This window comes from Oreochromis niloticus, linkage group LG5 (assembly GCF_001858045.2).
Source record: "Oreochromis niloticus isolate F11D_XX linkage group LG5, O_niloticus_UMD_NMBU, whole genome shotgun sequence".
NCBI lineage: Eukaryota > Metazoa > Chordata > Actinopteri > Cichliformes > Cichlidae > Oreochromis > Oreochromis niloticus.
The window spans coordinates 9,748,788-9,770,655 of record NC_031970.2 but is presented as its reverse complement, the minus strand read 5'-3'; the positions used below and the strand labels follow the sequence as shown (position 1 = coordinate 9,770,655).

General features: G+C 38.8%; 1 protein-coding gene across 6 annotated transcripts in view; it reads left to right on the top strand.

Annotated features, from left to right (window-relative positions):
- Nucleotides 1–21,868, top strand: part of LOC100700221 (metabotropic glutamate receptor 4) — a 183,902-nt gene that overhangs the window by 8,106 nt on the left and 153,928 nt on the right. For 3 of the 6 annotated variants that reach the window (XR_001225175.3, XR_003220071.1, XM_005458422.4), the window contains exon 1: nucleotides 13,954–14,362. The exons of 1 other annotated variant lie outside the window; for it this stretch is intronic. The gene's annotated coding sequence lies outside the window, so the exon portion shown is untranslated. Of the gene's footprint in view, nucleotides 1–13,953; nucleotides 14,363–21,868 lie in introns of those variants that run through there. 2 more of the 6 variants (XM_013276610.3, XM_013276609.3) reach the window with 2 other exon arrangements.

Sequence of the window (21,868 nt, the reverse complement as noted above, 5' to 3'; positions counted from 1 at the left end):
TTTACTGACATTTCTGTGTCTTTATATTGATGCTATGATTATTATTTCTTACACTGAGATGATGATGCTATTGTTTCACTGATCTATTCAAAAAAGTAGCTGTAAATTGCACATGAGGAATCAGTGCTAAAGCACAGGCCAATCAAACAGTTGTGGGCTGTCGACCCAACGTTTAGTTTCATATTTAGGGAGGTGCACATCGGGTCACACTTGAGGTATGGGCTCTAAAGAGAGTTTTAGAAGGGTTTGCAGTTACAGTGTAGGTATGATGTAAATTTCCCATAAATCCCCAGTCTGAAAGACCAGATCCACTTTCAAATTTAGCTCATCAGCATTTTAGCATTTTATCTTTTGTCCACTCGCCCAGTTTTCCAAAATTTGGTTCATAAACACTGATTCATCCCTTGAGTTAGGTGTCTTTTCACTGCTTGAATGATTCATAGATCAGTGTTAAGCAGCTTATCAAAAAAAAAGAAAAAGAAAAAAAAGAAACATTCCTCTGAAAATGTTCTGGATTGAAAATGAAGGAAAAAGCAGCCAAATAAAGAAAAACTAAGATTTTTGGACTTTACAACATAACTGTGTAATTTTCTCAAGTGAATAACATTACAGATTTTTAATTAGCAAAGTTTTACATCTTCTATGACAGAAATCATTGTTTGTCCTTTAGAACAAACGAGACAAACTTTTTGATTTGTGGTATAATCTCATTTTGTACAGACCTTCCAAAACTGTTTCTACTTACTGCAGAAATCCAGATCAATAAATGTAATAATGTGGTTTTACTTTAGATAAGGTTTGGTCAGGCACAAAAAACACTGCGATTCAATAAAAAGGTCAGAGCTTTGGCTGAAATAGCCATGTTAAGGCCATAGCTTCTTCTTTCTCATGGTCACAAGAATGAACACATTGTTATGGTCAGGGAAGGATTATAATCACGGGTTTAAAAATCACTGTGCTGGTTACAAACTGGAAATATCTCCTGTGATGTCCATATTGTTTGAGCCAACACGGGAAAAGACAACAAAGCACTGGAGAAAGTCATGCAACTGACTTACTTAAACCTATGAGTAGAAAAAACTAATTAAACATGCTGTCAGTTAATATGTCTCTGATAAATTTGGCAGATTACTAATTGTTTCATCATTTTCATCAATTGTTTCTTTAATTTTGAACTAATATCTGTCATCAGAATCATGATTAAAACATCAAAAGTGAGGATTTACACTGCAGTATTGCTGTCTTTATAGGGGCAGGCTTTTCTGTGTGGAGTTTGTATGTTCTCCTTGTGTCTGCATGGGTTCACTCTGGGTATCCGGTTTATTTCCACAGTCCAAAGAACCTTTTCGGTTAATTGGTGATTCTAAAGTGGCGGTAGGTGTCAATGGTTATCTGTCTCTCTGCAAGAGATTGCAGACCGCTCCAGGGTGTAAACAGATATGAGAGCAAAATGATAAATGTTTCATTTCAAGTGCATTTTTATTAAAATGTGAGCCTAAACTTTTTTCAAAAGTTTTGTTTTTCAAATCCAGAAGTTTTGATTCCTATGCAGCTTAACCTTGTGGGCAAGACACTGAAAGATGTAAGACACATCTCTCTTGATCAGATTGACAGCTTGTTAGTAAATGAGAGTCCATCCATGGAGAAGACACGAGAGCAAAGACAGAAAATCAATTCATAGGTATGTTTTCACATCACTTCCTTCAACATAATAAACAAGAATGTTGGGTTTGAACTGGTGCATGTAGATTGCTTTTATTTAACAGTCTGTAATAGGTAATGGGTTGTAATGGGTCTATTTTATAAATATTCTTTTACGTATGTTTAAAACATTCGCACAGATTCTCAACTAAACTTTGATAAAAGTTAATTGTATAAATAACTGCATACTGAGTTTCTGTCTTCTCCTTGCACTCCCCCTCTCATGTATTAACTGTCATTTGCAATCTTACCAACCTGTTAACTGATCAAGATTAGCCAAGAGAATTGTGTCTCACAGTTTTTCAGTATAGGTGCCACCCACAAGATTTACTTTGCTACAACATTTTGCTTTCCTTCTTTAATTGTTAGTGTATTTCACAGCAAACTGCACAAAAAATAAATTGCATGCAAACCCATATGGTTTAAATGCTTCTTTTGTACTTCTAAAATGCCTCTTTTGTCCTAGCTATTGGAGTGATGGACAAAATAAGATCCATTTTAGTGATAATAACACCCCGCTAGGATTTATGCTGAAGGAACCCAGTGTACACACAGATGTTGGGATGCTCATGGTACAATAAAATGTCTCTCCAAGTGATTTACTCTTTATCATGGGAACAAATCTGTATGGTATATTAAACTTTAGAATGCTACCTCAGACTAACCATTCAACACACTTAAGGTGACATGCTTGCTGAGTGGTTTTCAGCTGAGGTGGGAACTCCAGCCTATAATGAAGTCTTGCAGATGAACTACTTTTAGCCACCCTCTTTGCTTCTCCGCAGTGAGGGGGAAAAAAACCTGGAAATCATGGCAGTAGATGCAGATTTTCATGTTTCATGTTGTTTCTTCTATGGCCTTTTCTGCACCAGCTGTCTACAAAGCCATCACTTATCAGCACAGGTGTTGATAAAGTGGCTTCAATTATTTGTTCAGACATCTGCATTACAAATGGATGCCTGGGCCGTTACCCGGGGATAGCTCCGGTTCACACAGTCACACTCTGCCAGTTGAGAGGAAGGTGTTTGATTCAAAAATATGGCTCTACTCTGAAATAGATTGCTTGGCTTGCTATGATGAGATTAGTGTGTTGCAGGTTCTGGTGTTTTGACAGAACATGAAGGGATCGCTATAGCTCCTGTATGGCTGACGTGCCCTAGCATTAGTGTCTATGGGCACTAAAGCGAAGGCTGAATCCTCTGATGTCCTGTGGTTATTCATTTAACTTTGCAACGGCTGATTAAACTACCTCTGCCTTCTTTTTATCAAAGCATGACATGATGACAGCTTGACAATGAAGCCTTTTTTATTTTAAATCTGCATTGCACCATTTACTGCTATCAGTGGCACCGACATATTAAAGTGAAACTTGCTGTCATTGATGCAGATACACATGCAGGAACACAAAGGAGAACTGGCATATCTCAATTTTTGTGATAAATTTACACCGTTGCAAGTCAGACCCTGCTATTTAGGATTCAAATTAGCGTTGTAGATGAATGTGCACGTGCTATTTACAAATTGCTCACACATACTTAATTTATGGAACATTTAACTAAAAAAGGGGGGAATGCAATAAGAAATGTAGAAGTTAAGGTACAAGTAAAGAGGGATCTGTGCAAGGTGTGGTGTGTGTTATTCCCGATATATCTGAGCAAATGGGAAAATGGCTTGATCAGACTTATCAGCATTTACACATGTGAATATTCACTGAAGCGCTGTGCTATTGCTTTAATCCTCAACACGTGGGCTATCATTAACAGGAGCTTCCTAAAATAAAATCAAAACCCTATATCTCTTCTGACCAACTGCTGTGCACACACACATAAAAGGCAAAAAAATGATTTAAGTTCTCTGAATATCTGTCTCAACCACATCCACCTACACTTTGCACACAGAGCACAAAAGCATATGTACATCACGTTGAAAGGCATGCACACAGATGCTCACTGACACACGGAGAAAATGCTACAGAGATACTTATGACCACATGCTACAGATATGAGAGATTAGATAGATCTACAAACATGCAAATCACTATTGCACGTAAGACTAAGGGGGTGGATGCAAAGAGAGTGTGTCCGTGAGCTGTATGAGAGCTCTTCTGAGATCCCTCTAGCCCACCGTGGGTGTTTTGTCTTTCCCGCGAGGGATGCTCGTTGTTTTGCGGAGGCAGGTTCAGCTCTAGGATTAATGAAAAGCTCCATCTTAGTCATGAAAAGAGCATTTTCACAATCTATTTAACATCATGCATACCAAAGGCTCACATTAGGCGCTGTTGACTTATGCTCGCCTACAGCAGTGTTTTCTGATGCATTCATTGCCACTGCTGTGATCTTCTGTGGGTAGGCTGCCCCCCCCCCCAGCCGTGCCCATTGAGTCTCTTGCATTTCTCATGTTCACTGTCAGAAAAGTCATTCTTCAGCGCTGAGATGAAATATGGTGCACAACTGGAAGTCTGAGGGAGTTACTGAAGAAATGAGAGTAATAAAGCTTCCCAGGACTTCAGTGTTCTTTTTGGATAATGTCTTTTTTTTCATCTGGCGATGGATGATTGTCCACAGAAAGAGAGGATTCACTGGCACACAGCATGGTATTAGCCAATTTAGCCAAACCTTCAGGTCAAACAGCACTCTGTGAACTTGCTGAGAGTGGGGCTAGGTCAAAGGATTGCAATGCAGGATGTTTCTATCTCAGTGGCCAGGCTGACCTAACCGAGACTAAAGTGGTGTAATAGGCTGCAGTGGAAAAGCTCACAGAAGTGCATTCCATGAGTGCTGGGTGTTTTTTCAGTGGTTGCTCCTAGTGAATTATTTAGTGCACATGCTTGTAATTACACAGTGAATACAGTGAGGCCGATTGGGTTGTGGTGTGCCTAGATCATTGCAGGGATCACAGGACAATGTGATGAACTCAAAAGCATTCCAGGAACTGCTGCATACTGCTGCTCTCCTCTTCCCCACTGCCCTCTCCCCCTTTAGCACTGTCAGCAATTTTCTCCTGTGAATGGCTGGCGTCAGGCCGGCCTTCTTAGAGCTTTTAAAAGGTTGTTAAAGGTCCTTGTGAGACATGGCCTCTATCCTTCCATTGCCACCCACACCCTCCACTGCCCACAAAGCCCTCAAAGCAATCACAGCTTCTCAGGATGTCAGTTAGCATTAGGGTATCACCCCCACCCCACCCCTTACGCCTGCGATCAGGGCTCAGCCGGGCAGGGTAACTGGGCCACTGCAAAGGCACTCGCTTGTAGCAGCCAAGGGAGAGACCGGTCATCTCTGCCACAGTGACCTTTAAGGGCTTTTCAAGGATCAGGATGTGATGGCGTGGGCGATGAATGATGGTGAAAGTAATGCTCTGATTCATCTGTTGGTGTAAACACAGAATGACTAGCACAGCAGAACAAGATGCAGCTATGGACTCAAATAAGACACAAATGTCATCCAATTCAGTTTTTTAAGGGTAAGACAACTGGAGGGCCCATTATGTGGCCCTGCTCTCCAGACCTGTCCAGGTTGGTTCGTCTGTCAAAGTAAAATGGCAGGACTGCAAATTCTGCTTGACAGTGCATACTCCCCTTAGGGAGACTAAGTGGCATCAACCTGTCGTAGTCACACACTGTTGCTGACAAGGTGATGATGAACACCTTTCATTAAAAAGAGGAAGCTGGGGTTTTACTGTGAGAGAGCATGTTCCGGTCTTAATGTCAAAGGGAATGGCTGGAAGAGGGAGCTTTGGGGCCCAAACTCTATACTGTTTTATATGCCAAGAACTCGTGTATTTCGCCATGATGTACATTAAAAAACCCACAGGACCTGCAATTAGAGGCACACAAAAAGGTGGCTGCTTGGATTAAAGCACTCCCACGAAAATGGTTTGCATCTTGTCACAACTGCAGGTAACATATGATATTTGGATTTATTGCAAAAAGACTAATCGTTCCAAATTAGAGTCCACAGATTGTGGAGCTTTGGTGCAATTAAAAACACAGATTTCTAGGGGGCAAAACATTGCAATATTGATAGATTGATTGTCTGGGATGGGGGAAATATCCCACCCCACACCCCTTTGCATGCAGATAACACAACTAGTAAAAGTGGGGGTGGCTGCTGTCTCAGCCTGTAGCAACATTTACAAGGATTTACTGTGAAATTTGAAGATAAGTGGCAAATAGTAGTCTGTCTGCATACATACAGCTTTAGTTTTAGCTTGTTTTTAACAAGTCAGCCTAGCAAGCATAAAAAATACACGAGGTGGATGGGACCACTTCACATGTAACTTTTCTCCTTGTTAAAGGTTATTTAACAGATGATGAGATAGGAGTCAGTAAAAATGAGTAGTTATTGTTAAATCTAGAATAAGGTTATAGCTCAACTCAGTTGTGTAAAGTGCGAATGGATTTGATTTGCCTGTCGACTGCTGTCCACTAATGAAGCTTTGGCTGCTGCATGTCTAAGCACTAATTGGGTACATTGAAAAAAGCCCCATTAGAACCCATACTAACTGTGTCTTGAGATAGCAGACTTATTTTTGTAATAATAGTGAGTGCTGGGTTCAAGACCGTTGAATTTTTAGTTTGGCAAATCCCATGCGCATTGGAGCTGGCAGGCTACACTGAAGATGCCAATACAGAAGCCGCTTTGGTAAAGCAGTTAAAAGCTGCACAGCTTTAGATATAGGATGCTGTTTTCTGGGGTTGCTGATGCTGTCCCGTTTATACACAGTTTTCATTTTACAGTATATTGCTTTCAGTTGCATTTTAATCAAATGCAGGGAAAGCAAGCCCAGTGTAAACACACACCAACTGTGATTGTTTGACCCCAAGAGCTTTGTTATTAGGTGAAGAATTTTAAAACATCAGCTGTTAAAATAAATTAACATTGTATAAATCATTAACCATCTGTGGCAGTGGATGCAAAATATTTTGGCAATTTTAAGCCCAGCACTTAGAAATCATGGCTTGATAAGTCATCAGATTGCACAAAGCAATACTGACTCGTCTGTAGTTGCTTTATAGGGACAGGAGCTCATAGCTGGCAAAAGAAATATTGCAGAGACCATTTTCCCCTGGTCACTGCGATAGCTTTTTGCTGATTAGGATGCATTTTTTCCCCCCTTAAATTTATATATATATATCTTGTTTACTTCCATGGGCACCAGAATTAATCAGTGTGGTCTCATTTACTTTTGAGGGGGCACTGGCTTGCAGCCTCCAAACACAAATGTGTTTTTAAATGGAAATTTGATGTGCTGTAGCTTCAAAATGCAAAGCAGAACCCTCTTTGTCAATATATATATAGAACACTGCAGCTTAAATATTGACTGTCTTTGCCATCACTATGTCACAGTGCTGATAATTTTTGACAGATGTTTGGTATCTCTTAGGGAGGTAAAGAGTCATACTGCCTGGTGTAAAAGCAAATCCCTGCCAGGATGTCATCACAGGCAAAATAATATAAAAGGTTTTTCACTGGGTGTCCAAACTATAAATATATATATGATATGCAAAGGTAATAATGATCATAATAGTAATAATACAACAACTGCAACATCTGCTAATAATACCATCATAAAACAATTATACTGAGCTGCAAGATCAAAAAGATTAAAACTTATTTCCATTTCCCACGTTTTGATTGTTCAGCTGAACAAAGAGGGAAGATGTGGAGCACTGGATCCATTAGAGTCCACTAGCTGAATGTAAATTATGACATTAGAAGCAATAAAATAGCTTGGATCTCCCAGTAAACACTAGTGTCTGAAGTACCCTGGCTGCCAGCATATGGCTTCAAACGAGACACAGCTCCCACACCTACAATCCATCCACAAATCATTACTGGCCTAATGAGCAACATCAAACCCTGACATTACAACATGTTACTACTACCTCCATGACAACTAGGACGACAGAAAAAAGAGCAATCTGTCCTTGGCTTTTCCTTTTCCTTTCCTTTATGCAGGTTTCATACCCTGAAACTATATCAACAATCCTAGCACTCCAGAGGCTGGAATTTGTACAGTTTCTGCTTTGTCTCTGCTGGTTCATCTAAGTGCAGGATGATGATAATGCGTGTTATTTTACAGTAGAGGATTGTATCTACCCTCGCTATCTCAGTGGCCACACAGTGTTCAATTACATTGATTTTTTTTCTCCCTTCTTCCTTTGTTGTCCAGTTGGATATTTTATAGGCTTTGAAGGTGCACCATGGAAAAGAAGGCAAGAAACACGGGGCGTACCTGATATCAGTTTATTACCAGAGAATCTGAAAACAGCACAAAAGAAGATGAAAAGAATTTGAAATGACCACATTAACATATTACCCTTGTCTAGTAAGAGCTTTGAAATCCCAAATTGTAATTTTTTTAACCGAAAATATAAAGGTAGAAGGACATCTGTAATTACATAACACTGAAAAAAATGCATAGATGTCAAACAAAAGCAAGACATCCTTGTTTCCTTTTTCACGTCTCCACAGTAGTCATTGTTGAGATGCAAATTTCAGTGTTGCCCAAAATAATGTTCCTCTTTTTTGTGATAAGAAACTTTGCATTTATTGTAAAATTATGTTAAGGATAAAAAGGTGAGATTGTCACAAATGTAAAATGGAGACATGTATTGTGAAGTTTACATTCACCTGTCACAATTAGTGTTTATTGAGCAATTACACCATTGGACTGATGGCAGTGTCATCACCATAGATCATGCCTGGCATGAAAAATGCAAAAATAAAGCGATTACAAGTGTAACATGAGTAAAGTCGTGTACACAGTGCCGTGCTTGTTAGGATAATTAGTATTAGAGAAAGCATAGGTTGAGCTCTTACTGGCATTCACAGAGCTATTTTGAGACATGTTAGGCATTGTCTTAATGGGAAGTCTGAGAAATGTATGCCTAAGTAGTGTTCTCCTATGACATGTAAACTGCATTATTGTGATACATTATATGCACAGAGTGAGACTTGCATAATCAGCTTAACTGCAGTGTTGCTCTAGTTGAACTATTAGTAAGATGCGTTATTATTTTAATGCATGCAGAACGTGAAAGGTTTTATGATGGGACTCTGAGTTTGATTGATGATCTATCAGTTTTGTTCAGAATGAAACAACAGCTCAACTCACTGTAAATATACTGAAATTTTGTATTGACATTGTCTGTGGAGAGAAAAATCCTAATGACGCAGGTGATCCTGTGATGTTCAGTCTTGTTACCAACAATGATTTTTTTTTTACTCAACCAGGAAAATGTTGCAAAACTTGGCACAAATATTCAAACATTTATTCGAACTGCAAGTTCAGTATTTTCACTTGAAATTGAATTGAATGGCCATCAGCAGTTTTAATCAGTTACATAGATATGGCCAGCAGACACCCTCTCCGCCCGGTAGGAAGCTTGGTATTCACTTATCGTCCACTGTAATCAGTGATAAACAGAAATCAGCTCAGCTTATAAGTCTAGAAAACCTTTAGCTGTTCTGTGATGAAGTGCACGTAGAACGGCATGTGGTAAATGACAAAATTCAGCTTGGTAACACGTTGCTTGCTTACTAAAGATTGTCCATTCATTTTCTTCTGCTTACCCCAGCTGTCATAGGGCCAAAGATGAGGTACACCCTGGAGTGGTTGACCGCCTACTGCAGGAGAGACATGCTCACATTCATTCCTATGGCCAATTAAGAATTACCAATAAATCTAGCATGTTTAGGCTGCAGAAGAGCAACAACCTGGAATATCCAGGCAGAAGCCATAAACAAACAGGGAAAACATGCAAACCCCACCAAAAAAGGCCTGCTGGTGGATTCAAACCCAGGACAATCTATGCTGTGCAGCGCTAAACTGCTGCATCACCTTCTCTGAAGGTTCTAGGGTTTTTTTTGTTTTTTTGATTGGTACTTTATACTGAACCAAACAGCCTAAAACCAACCAATAAGCAGTAAGCAATTTCAACAGCAAAATGTGATTCAAATCATTCAAGTCCAAAAGATATTTCTTAATCTCCTGGCTCGTGTGTGACCAATGTCAGCACCACTCCTCCTGCCAGTGGAGACACTCCACTCATTACGGAGGAACTTCTCCCCAGTGGAAGGTGTTATAATTTCCCGCTGATCCTGCAAATAAGTGGAAAGAGCCCTCCTACATGCAATAAGTATTGGACTGATAACAGCTGATAATGGCCATTTATGAAGTGGGCTGATAACATTAAAAACAGGTCACTAATGACATCAGCCTCCCCTGTATTTTGTATCATTGAATTTTGAACATGGTTAACATTTTTGCAGAGAAACATCAATGTGAGGATATTTCAAATGTATCCAAGGAGAGCTTCAGACCTGCTACCCAGGCTCTGAGCAATTAGGCATTTCTTTTCTAATTTTATTCAATAGTATGTGAGATAAATATAATATACAGGCAACCTTATGTTATATAAAAGTTCTTTAATAGCAGTGCTATGGTTCTGAAACATTATAGCTCTAAAGACGCTGACCTTTCTTTTACCAAAGGTGTATGTGCTCTGCCACCTTTCTCCAAGCTTTTCTCAAAGGAGCCCTGGACAGCCTTGTTCAGACACAGAAGGTTATTGTCTATACGGCTTTATGAAGTCAGGGCAGTCATTCAAAAGAAAATTTTAAAGACCATTCAGATGCCTGTCGTCACTGGATTGTATATTGATATTGACAAGTCACTCAAATATGTTTATATTTTGTTATTTTAATGTTCAAAATGATATTTAATTTTTTTTTCTAATTTGTAATCCTTTTGCACAGCATAGTTTAAAAAAATCCCCATTAAGCTTATATTTATGCTAATAAATCCAGTTCATTTATACTTTAAATACTTTAACGTACTTCATTTCATTGATGTTTATCTGACGGTTATGCATCAAATCAAGTTTATTACTATGTTGATTTATATGTAATTGAAATACATAACCCTTCACATTAGTCCCAATATTTTTATGCTGTTGTCTTTTTATCTTTAGTGTAATGTTATTGCATGCATATGAACAGGAACATCGATAATTCGCAGTTGCTCCCACTTTGTGCTGAAAGGCCATTTCAAGTTGTATTTTTTTCAGAACACATTACACCTGTTCATGAATATATGCATATCTCATCAGCCACACTTTGCAAGAGGCAGTTTTCATGCTCACAAGCATTGTTGTGTTGCATGTGAATGCAGGGCTAGGGTTGACGTGCTTGTATAGTTTAATACTTACACTCATCGCTGCAAATTGAATGTAGTTAATAAGTGGCGCTAACTTTTTAAAATGAAATTCATTTCCAGGCACAGTCATTTTCTTGTTTAGTTATTACTTCAGATGCAGACAAAATAGGGCCATCTTCCAAATGTATTTCTGAACATATCTTTGTTAGACGTAATGGGTTATGAATGTGAAATGAAAATAATCACAAATTGGTTTCCAAGGTTGTGTCAGTTAATTAGCACCTGCTTAAGTGGTCAGTGGAGATGTCCACATCGTACTGTGGGATGAGGCTGTGAACAGCATCAAAAGAGCGCCCATTAACCAAAAATGTTCTGAGTAATAGTGGAAATTATTGAAAGTGTTTCACAGGGGCACTCTAAAGGCTGCATAATGCAAAACAAAACAATGCCACAAATTAGCAATATTACACAATACATAAATTTAAAAAAAAATGCAACAATAACAATAATAAAATGGAGAATTAATATGAGCTGATTTAGCTTAGTACATAAAAAGAACACAAATGAAATCTTAAGGAGCATCACTGCCATGTTCTCTTTTTTTTCTTTTTAAGAAGTGCTCTTTGTGCAGGAAATGACTACTTATATTTGCTGCTGGTAGAAAAAGAAATCTCATTAGCAGTCGAGCTTCATGCTCTGCAAAATTGTCAGTGACATCCTTCTCTCCTGCCCCCTGAAGACTTGTTACAGTGTTCAGGGCAACTTGTGAAGGCATGGCAGTGTAAACTGATGTTTGAACTGTGACATGAATGCAGACAGAGAGGCGGTATTATTTTCTAGAAGAGACATCTTTCTCCTCGAACAATGGCCCCCTTCTTTTTCATTCAGATAATCTTATTTGATATTGCATTGTCGTGCTGGCTTCAAAAGTGTCACATAGCAATTACACACTTGTAAAGACCTATAGGCTGTGCAGTTCAGACACTTGCACATTACGCTCACTTGTTGGCTGATATGCAGGGAAGGTCTGGTGTTTGTTCTTTCTTTGATCTGTTTGTCTCACGTCCAAAAAGATGCACTGGAATTTGTTAGGCTGGCCTCCTACTCTTCTCTTTGTCAGCATAGTCTCTGCTATAGCAGTATTATTTGACTTCAGGTTTATTAGCAGGGTTCAGTTGTGAATAGCCGCTTACAGCACAACAGATGATTCACCAGTTTTTCATTACTCATTCTGACAAATGCTGAAACTAGTATTACTGTCTGACACAAATTCCTGCCACAATGTTTTCATATTCTTTCTCAAACAATGCAAGGTAGCAATCACATTTAAGGTCACTGCTATCTCACATTGTATTGGGGTATTTGGCAAGGATTTTTGTGATCTCCTCTCAAGCAATACCATTTATCTTATCCAATCATCTGCCCTTACAGATCAAATAATGTTATATACTTACTTCAGTCACATCTATGCGCTCCTGCTTCTTTTCATATTGGACTTTTTGCTGCTATACCCAACACTCACAGTCTCAATTTTTACTAAGCTTGAATTGAGCTTGGGTCTATAGGCGACTTTCTGTGACATTTCAATAAACAATTTCTTAGTCTTTATTGACAAACCCTGTCAAAGACTGCCAAAGCTGTTCCACCGTAACAAAGACATCAGCTATGACTTAGACACAGTTGCCAGGTACAATTTTGCTGCACTTATGGTAAGCTGAAGCTGGTGAACAGAAGGCTCTCCAGCCTACATTCTGCCTGCCTGTGCATTTCGTGGTGAATGGCTACTCTCACTTGCAGCTCCGGAAGGAGTGCCCGTACTGTCAACATCTGCTGCAGGTCTCAAAGGACCTGCAGGCTGTTGCACTACAGAGAATGTTTGCTTTTAATTCATACAAGCATTTGGATAATGGGAACTCTGTTCTTGAAAAACAGAAAAATAAAATTCACACTCACATCATCAAAGAAAGTGAGAGAAGATGGGTCATAGTGAAAGGTGTCTTTTCAGGTTAGTGAACGGGTGTTCAATCTCATGCTGAAAGCATAAATATATTAAGTATGCATAAAAAAGCTTGTCTGTACGCATGATGAAAAGATGCTTAAAATTAGCCATCAAGCCTACAAACAAAAACAGACACATTTTCACGGTAGGCATTATATACAAGATGGTCTGTGATTTCAAAATTAGAGGTTTGCAAATTGATGAGCACTGGTCAGTGGACATTCAGAAAAGGAGGATGGCTGCATCAATGTGATCGTGGTGATGAATTCTAGTCTGACAGAGCAAGTGTAAAATTGATTCGAATTAGACACAGAGAACAATTACACGTTTTGTGTGGACACTATCAGTGTGCATGAAACAAGACTCATTTTCTCATTTATTTAGCTATAATCCTGTGTTGCATACTCAAAGGCACAATACAATACCTTACTGCAGGGTCTCACGGTACAAAGTGCCTTGAGGCGACCGTTGCTGTGATTTGGCACAATATGAACAAACCTGAATTCAATTGAAAAGAAGAACGTGTAAACAAAAGGGTAGACATTTCATTATGGTTCTGGACACGTGTCAGCATTGCCCAGTCATTTCACTCAAAGTCAAAAAAAAGTTGACTCCAAACTAGTTATTCTTATAAACGTAAAAATAAAGTTTGCTTCTGAAGAATGCGCAGCTGTATGAATCTTTGCTATTAGGGGAAAAGAAAAATCTTAACGATAAGCATTAAAGATAAGATAGAAGATAAGATGATGAAGAAGAGGCTGCTGAAAAATCACAATGGCATGCACGAGGGTAAGAAAAATAACACATGCCATGTATGCAACATCAGTGAAGATAAGGCAACGTTAAATAAAAAAAGGAAGTAGCAAACTAAGACAAAAAATGGTGCTTTAGTTTCACTCCTACTTGCAGAGTTTAATGCCTATATAAAACAACGAAACAAAAAACTGCCTCTTTGCCCCTTTCTAAACGTTATTGATTTCTTCAAAATTAGAGGTTTGCAATAACATCATAACATCATTTATGTTATTGATTTCTGTTTGGAGGAAAGAGCGCCCTCTAGAGCAACCTATATTTAATGCCCATTCACGGCTATTTAAAACCATGCAGTCAAGCCAAAAGAAGCCAGGTGCACATTTTAATTAAAAACACATTTTTCCAATTACAGTTGAAACCGTGAACCTAAAATAAAAAGCGAAGCAAATGTCGTGAGTTCAAGCAAGCTAATTACAGTAAATCAAATGGAAAGTTACTAAAGATAGAATCAAAGCTTAAGGCTAACTTTATATGTTTGCTTAACGCCAGGCTGCAGCACTGGGGGGTCGATGGCTTCATTTTTCTTTTAGCATTCAGGTCTGGGCTGCTTCCTAAAATTGACTTAAAGTTGCATTCATTGGGAAATCTGGGTCCTTAAAATCCGGATCTGAGAAGGCAGAGAAGGAAATAGGGAAAAAATTGCATGTTTTCTCTTAAGGCACCTGGTGAGTCTTTCCAATAAAATAATCGGTGAGTCGTTGTCTTTTTTTCGTTTTTGTTTGTTGGATTTACTGATGGCAGCCTGTTGTAGCGCTGTGTATAAAGTGGGCTGTTGTTAGTGCTGTGCAGCCTGTATTGCTTAATTGTGCAATTCCCTTGTTGGGCTGGATTTGTTAGCAGTCAGGTGTACAGAGGCTGACAGAAGGCTACATGCTGACAGTGCTGTGTGCATGCAGACCCACAAAGCTCCAGGATGGAACTCATTAAGGTGGATGAATGAGTGGTCAGATCACCTCTTCAGTGCATCATTTATGTTATTTCATCTTTGCTTTGCTTTTAAGATGCTCTAAATTGGGTTTACTGTATTGAAAGTTACCCAAACAATGCTGGACATGGATCAAAAGAGCATGGCTAAATTATGGTTGGTTTTACATTGAGGATTTAGGCTGTTGTTTAAGCATTGATAATGACTGAAGCTGTTATTTTACTTTTTATGGAAAGATTGTTTTGCATTTACGGGATCAGGAAATTAGGCAGCTTTTCATTCCAAAGTCCAAAATAAGTTCAAATTTAGTTTAAAAACAAACAAAAAATCCCCACTTATTTCTAAAAACTGTGATGATATTTTTGATTAGCTTATTCAATAATTGACAAGTATCACAATTTGAACATTTATCATAATTCATTTTTCATTTTCTCAAAACTTTAAACACAAAACCAGTTTCAACAGTGCTTAATTGGTACTAAGGGGTCCAAAGTGTGCCAAGAAATTATCCCAGACACCAATTCACGATCGCCAGCCTGAACTATTGATGCAAGGCATCATCCATGTTTTCATGTTTATGCCATTTGACTCTGCTACCTAAATGTTGGTGCAGAAATCAAGACTCATCAGTCCAGGCAACATTTTGGCAATCTTCCATTATTCAGTGTTGGTCAGTCTGTGCAAATTTTAGCCTCTGTTTGTTGTTTTTAGCTGCCAGGAGTGGCAGCCACTGTGGTCGTCTGCTACTGTACCCCATCTGCTTCAACAGTTGACGTGTTTTGTGTTCAGTGGTTATTTGAGTCACGGTTTCCTCTCCGTCAGCTTGAAGCAGACTGGACATTCTACTCTGATACCTCTGGCATCAACAAGGAATTTCTGCACAAAGAGCTGCCTCTCACTGGAAATGTTCACTTTTTCAAAGCATTCTCCGCAAACACTGGAGATGGTTATGCATTTCCTGAAAGACTCAAAACAACCTGTCTGTCACATAAATCACCTTTCTCATGCTTGGTTTGAGCGTTAGCAAGTCATCTTGACCACACCTGTGTGCCTAATCGCATTGAGTTGCTGCCATGTATTTAACTGAATAGATATTTTAATGAGCAGTTGAACAGGCGTACCAGTGACCGATGAGTAAATTTCTTTTTCTTATGAGTAAATCATAGTGTGAGAAGTATAGTCTCATATTAAACAGTTCTTCTATTACTTTACAAATGTGGTCTGTTGCAGTGGGTCAAATTTCTTCTGAAATTACTGAAATGATTTTGCTCTTTCTCCTCTACCTCAGTTAGTTTCCATCCACTGATATTTTCAACATTCAGCTCACCATTGCTGGCTGTGGGTTCTGAACTGCTTCAGTTTCGGGCTTCAGGTTTATCATTCTTAGCAACAAGTGCGAACAATTCTGTGTTTAAGAAATGGCATCTGTGCTGTAGTTTAACTTTTGCCTCCTGTGGTTACCATTATGCTTCATAACGGAATCGCTGAGCAGAATGTGTTTTAGTGAGTGGGGTTGTACTTAGAGTTTTACAAAAAGGTTAAAGGAGAACTGCAAATTGCATCTAATTAGGTGAAAACAGTTTAACGTTTTTGCCAAAAGAGGGATTGATTAGCTTAGGACATTGAGAATTTGCTTCAGAGAATGAGAGTTAGTGTTTTAACAGTTCAGGAAAGCTGTAATAAACCAAGGTTGTGAAAGCTAAACTGAGGATAGATTTTACTGTTGGTTGTGCAGTCTCTTCCTTCCAGCTTATTTTGTGCTGTGTTGCAGAAATTACAGTGGAAACACTGTCCTGTTGTGAAGTTTGGGGATATATGGGGCTCTTTGTTAGCTTGTCCCCTGTTGACTCTGTGTTTTTTGCTTGTTTGCAGGTCTACTTATGTGTTCCCAAGAAAGCACGAGGCGCAGAGACTTAAATTTTCACATAATCAGCCATCTTCTCTGAGATACACTGAAAGACTACGTTTCTCACGCTGCATGTGGTGGAGATTATGAGCTTGTACTCAGAAGGGAGGCCTTCCGATTCAGTCTTTTACTCTCTAGAGTCCCTGGGCCTTATGTATTTTGTATTAGCTGCTATAGATTAAAATTGTTCATACAATTTTCTCTGGGGGATAGAAGGCGATGGCTCTGCTTGAAATATGTGTTGCATTTTTCTTTCTCTTGCAATTTATGTAAAGAGACCTGATAGGATTTGGATTCAAACAGACTTCAGACCAGATGAACTGAACAGCGGCTGTATCTCGTGCCCTTAAAGTTTGTGTGACTGCACATCGCTTTGTTCCCATTATCTTGAAAAATCTAACGAGCACACACTATACTTGCAAACCACTCATTCTTACAGATATGCCCTAGTTTTCCATATGTTGCTGCTTCAAGTGATTCAGTTGGAAATGGGTCTGTCAGGGGAACAGGTTTGATAAGACATAATTCCTTAATCCTGACAGGCAGGCAGGCCTAGCCCAACAGATACAGTAAATCAATCAGTGTGTCTGAGAAGTACCTGCCTTCAGTATCGACTGTGACCTCACCACCCCCATGCTATTCTCTCTCTCACACACACACACTCACACTCACTCACACACACACACACACACACACACACACACACACACACACACACACACACACTCTTTCTAGGACATGCTCTATAGTCTCTTTTCGCATTCACGCTCTGTAAATACTAAGCTTTGGTACATTATAGTCTAAAATACAAAGTTGAAAAGAGAGCGTATTTGACCCACAAGATGAAGTATGGTAGGCATCATTACCAAGAGCCGCTTAGTGTCAACAGGAGGCTGGAGATGGTTCACCTCATACCATCTTTTTACTGGGCCATTAACCAGGCTCACATAGTGCGTAAGAATGAGCAGCCTTCAGTGCCAGAGGCTTTGAGAGACCAAGGTGTTTGGATATATTTTAACCTGTAGATTCAAGATTCAAGCCTGCCTTCTGAATCATATTCAATTCAGGCCCCCAGGTATGCATGTGATGGCTGGTAGGAACTGAAAGCTTTATAGGGAAATATAATGGTGATGAATACTAAGTAGACCTGCCCCCCCCCCCCCCTCCCCCCCTTTTTCCTAACAGGAGAGGCTAAAGAATGTATTGGAGGTTATCTGAATAAAGGATAAGACACTGTGAACCATAACAGAGCTTGAGGATTGTGGAGGTGTATATTTCATTGTTAGAGCAAGATAATAGTCATTGAATCAGTCAGTCAGCGAACAGGAAGTCAACAATTTCTCCCTTTCGCATAGCGTCTTCAGCTTATTCAAGCAGCATTATATTTCTCCCACCAGTCTTCTGGGATAGGAGAATCAGGGCTTCTTCTCACATTTCAGTCCATTTATCTCTTGCTAGATGTGGCTCAGTGGCCTTTAGCCCTCCATTAGCCTGCACCGAAAAACATCCAGCGCAAGTAAACAAAAAAATTTAGGGATGGCCCACTTCTTCTCCCCCCTTCTGTTTTCAACTTTGACTTCCAAATGTCTTCCAAGATCTCCAAAACAACACATTACATTTGCTGTGTTTGGGGAAAACACAGCGATGGCCTGGTGTTAATAAGCCTTGTTTGCATGTTCTAAAATTTCTGTAGCTGGCACAGAAATGGAGCGGCTCTCTGGTGCGGTTGTCATAAAGTTGATATTTCAAGAGATAAATTACACCCTGGTTTCCTGAGGGTTCTCAGCGAAGGGAAATCAAACGGCCACAGTCAGCTATTGCATAATATCATGTCTTAGCAAGATTTACCACATATCTCAGGGTTCTAAATAAATCACAACTGTCAACTGCATTTTGCTGTTTCTGTAATTAATGCGCCCCGGAGATAAAATATTCAAGCTCCCAGCTCCCATCTCTCTTTATATCTAACAGTGACAAAACACATCAGATGTCGAGGGAAAGAAAGTGGGATCATTTTAGTCATTTTCCTGTCTGTAAAATTGTTTTTCCAATTGGACCACTTTGGTAGTGATGTACCAAATCCATACATAATACTGGACATGATTCCATCAGTGTAACAAGTTAATTGATTCATTTTTCAGCAATATGTAGTATGTAGCAGCGGATTAAGTGATCAGATGATTACTAGAAAAATCATTTACTGTTATTTATCAGCAAAAAACATGCACTGATTTGCTTCTCTCTCTCTTTTTGAAAGGCTATGATAATGTTTACAAGTTGGGATAACGGCGTGATATTTCAAATGACTCTAGTTAGATATTCACAAGCCCCATTTGGATGGGATTACCATTAGTGTGGGACATGGGGGGATAAAATAATCCCTGTGGATCAAGTAAATTAAAATTACCGTTCTGCTCAGGATTTTAAAATGAGATTCAGGAGAACAAAACAAACAAACAAACATGAGTAAAGGTTCATGAATCCACTTGGAATGACCCTCTAGAACCCATCTTTCTTCCTTAACACAGAAATCCAATGATAGTTATTTGTACAGCTTTGGTACATTACAAATGGGACCCACTAATTACAAATTTTTCTTGCTTGTAATGGTACCAAAATGTAAATAGACACAGGTTAGAAATTGGGCCCTGAAGAGAACAGCAGTGTCTACCGTTATCTTTCATTACAGCAGCCAATCAGTGGGCTTTGCAGGGTGTAGCTCTTTTGATAGCTTTAATTTATTCCTTCATGTCTTCTCTGTTTATTGGCGGTAACATTTTTGACTTCTTCCATTTTCACACAAAAGCTGAGCTTCATACTGAGCTGATAAAATGAAACTGAAGGGGGAAAAAAACTATGAAAGTTTAAAAAGCAAAGGTTTCACTCTAGATGGAATTTAAATTGCATGAGAACTTGTGAGTTTGTGAACGAACAGTAGGCTCAATTATTAATGGTGGGGAGGTGGTGAAAAATTATTTGCATATATGTGCTGATTTAAAACCACTGACCAGAGTAGGTAATAATAAGGTCACCACGTCTTCTTTTGAGAAATCATGTCTGAAATCCTGCCAGTCACAGTGCAGAATCAACATGAAGGTCAAATTCAAATTAGAGCCCAGCTCCATCTCACATGCATTTAAACAAAGTCCCCAATAAAACAGTGCGCCTCACACATAGTACCTAAACAGTTTGAATATTTTTACACAGTGACATCCTACTTTAAATCATAACTGGTAAATAAAGCTGCAGTTTTACATGTAAGGGGACAACATCTTACATTCAGGTCCTTGCCAAACAAGTTCAAACAATGTCTGTGCAGACAGTGCCACAAAAGTGCACTGGTAGTGATGCATTTTTCATCAGCCAGTAATGATTGGTTTGCCAGAACTGAAGAGGGGAGTAACGATTGTGCAGGATTCTGCAAATAGAAGTCTGGTTGGAAAAACCAAGAAAGATTTAAAAAGAAAAAAGAAACTTGCTGTTCAAAGAATTTATTTTTCTTTAGAAATGTTTTTGTCATTTTATTTTTGCTAATTCAGTAGTCTGCCCCTTTCTACAAGTAGTGCAACTGCCAAATTGTGCCATAATTTGAAGTCTCTTTTCTCTGTTGTGTTGAACTAGAGCCTTGTAGACAGGCACTGATAAATATTCTCCTCATAAAAGATTAGAGAATTTAGAGTCTGGAGACCTGACATTGTTTGGCAGATGCTAAGTACTATAAAGCGAAGCACCAGTGTAGAAGTCTCCTCTCCTGTCTTTGATGAATTTGAGCTCACAAGCTATCCACGAGCCAAGGCAAAGCAAGCTAGCTACCTTATCATGATTTATGAAGTTTCCACTGCATTTCTGAGCTCACGGCTTGTCCAATCTAATCATTTAAACAGCAAACTGTATATAAAGCTGTAATTCTTTCATTTGGAGACTAAAAGGAATCCTTTATCTGATGGGTTTTTAGGGTATATGTATTGTTTTTGGCTTTGCGGTTTTTACAATTTAAAACAAATCTGTCGCACATAGTATTTTATTCTTTTTAGATGTGAGCATGCATGTGCATGCATGTACACACACACACACACACACACACACACACACACACACACACACACACACACACACACACACACACACACCTGGAGAAATATTTGCAGAGGCATGCTTCTGGGCTGACAGTGGCCGGCTGGAAAATTTCAACATTTCGGCCAACCCTGACTGATACTCTAATTATTTTTGCAATATACACACTCCCTGCTGATTTTTTTTTTTTCTTCTGAGAATTGAAAAGATTATATCAGTAGGTAAAAAGCTGTTTGAATAATTACTGTGGAAATTGTGCATCCTGACTCTTCAGGAGTATTTATACCTTGGGCCAGTTTTGTAAACAATAATTATGGTAAGCTGGAATAAGTATGTAGGCAGATTGAGCCAAACTTTTTTGTTTTTTTCTAATTAGGCAAACTAACACCTATACTGGAAGCTGTCAGTATTAACTGCATGGCTTGGCTGAGGCACTGCTGCTTAGAAACTTGACACACTCAAGAGAGAATAAACCTCACATTCAGGCTGCACAGATCTGAATGAGGCTTCTCTCTATTGTAAAGGATGACACAAACGAATATCAAGATTGCTCTTTGTCTCAGATGCATAGTTTGACAGCTGGCAATAAAAACTCTTGTCATCAAGACCCGTTCTGTAGTTCTGCATGGAGGCGTTTGAAGGCTTGAAGATTTGTATTATCAATATTATGCAAATATACTTTAGTAGTAACTTTGTGCAGAGCTGGAATTGTGTTTATACTTCTCAATATATTCCTTATCTGAAACCTGTGTAACAAAAGATTTTGCCTTGTTTTGAGCGCAGTAATGGTTACGCTTTATAATTCCAAAGTTTGGGGCACTAAGAAATGAGGTTTTTCTTTAAAGAGAATCAAATTTGCTGTTATATAACACGATGAGTCATAAATTATTTTTGATGAATGTCTCTATTAAAATATTTCTGATGAGTTAATATTTAGTGAGAACAAATGTGCTCGATGCAGCACTAAACACTCATTATTGACTAAAAAAGAAAATCCAGCACAAAACTGAAATATATAAGAAGACAGTAGATGCAGGTAAAAAATAATTATTTCGTGTTTTCTGTTGTAACAGTACTAGAATTACTGTATTGCGGTGCTAAAAATCAGCTCAATGACAGATGGCCTAGCTCACCCTAGTGTTGTGCACCAATTGTATGGCAATTTTTTTTTTCTTTTTCAGTTCAAGAAATAATTATTTTCTCCATTCCACTTTTAAGTTTGATTCACCCGATCAATATGTCCTTTTAAGGCTTATTTCAGTAATTTTTTTTCTTTCATTAGAAACATAGT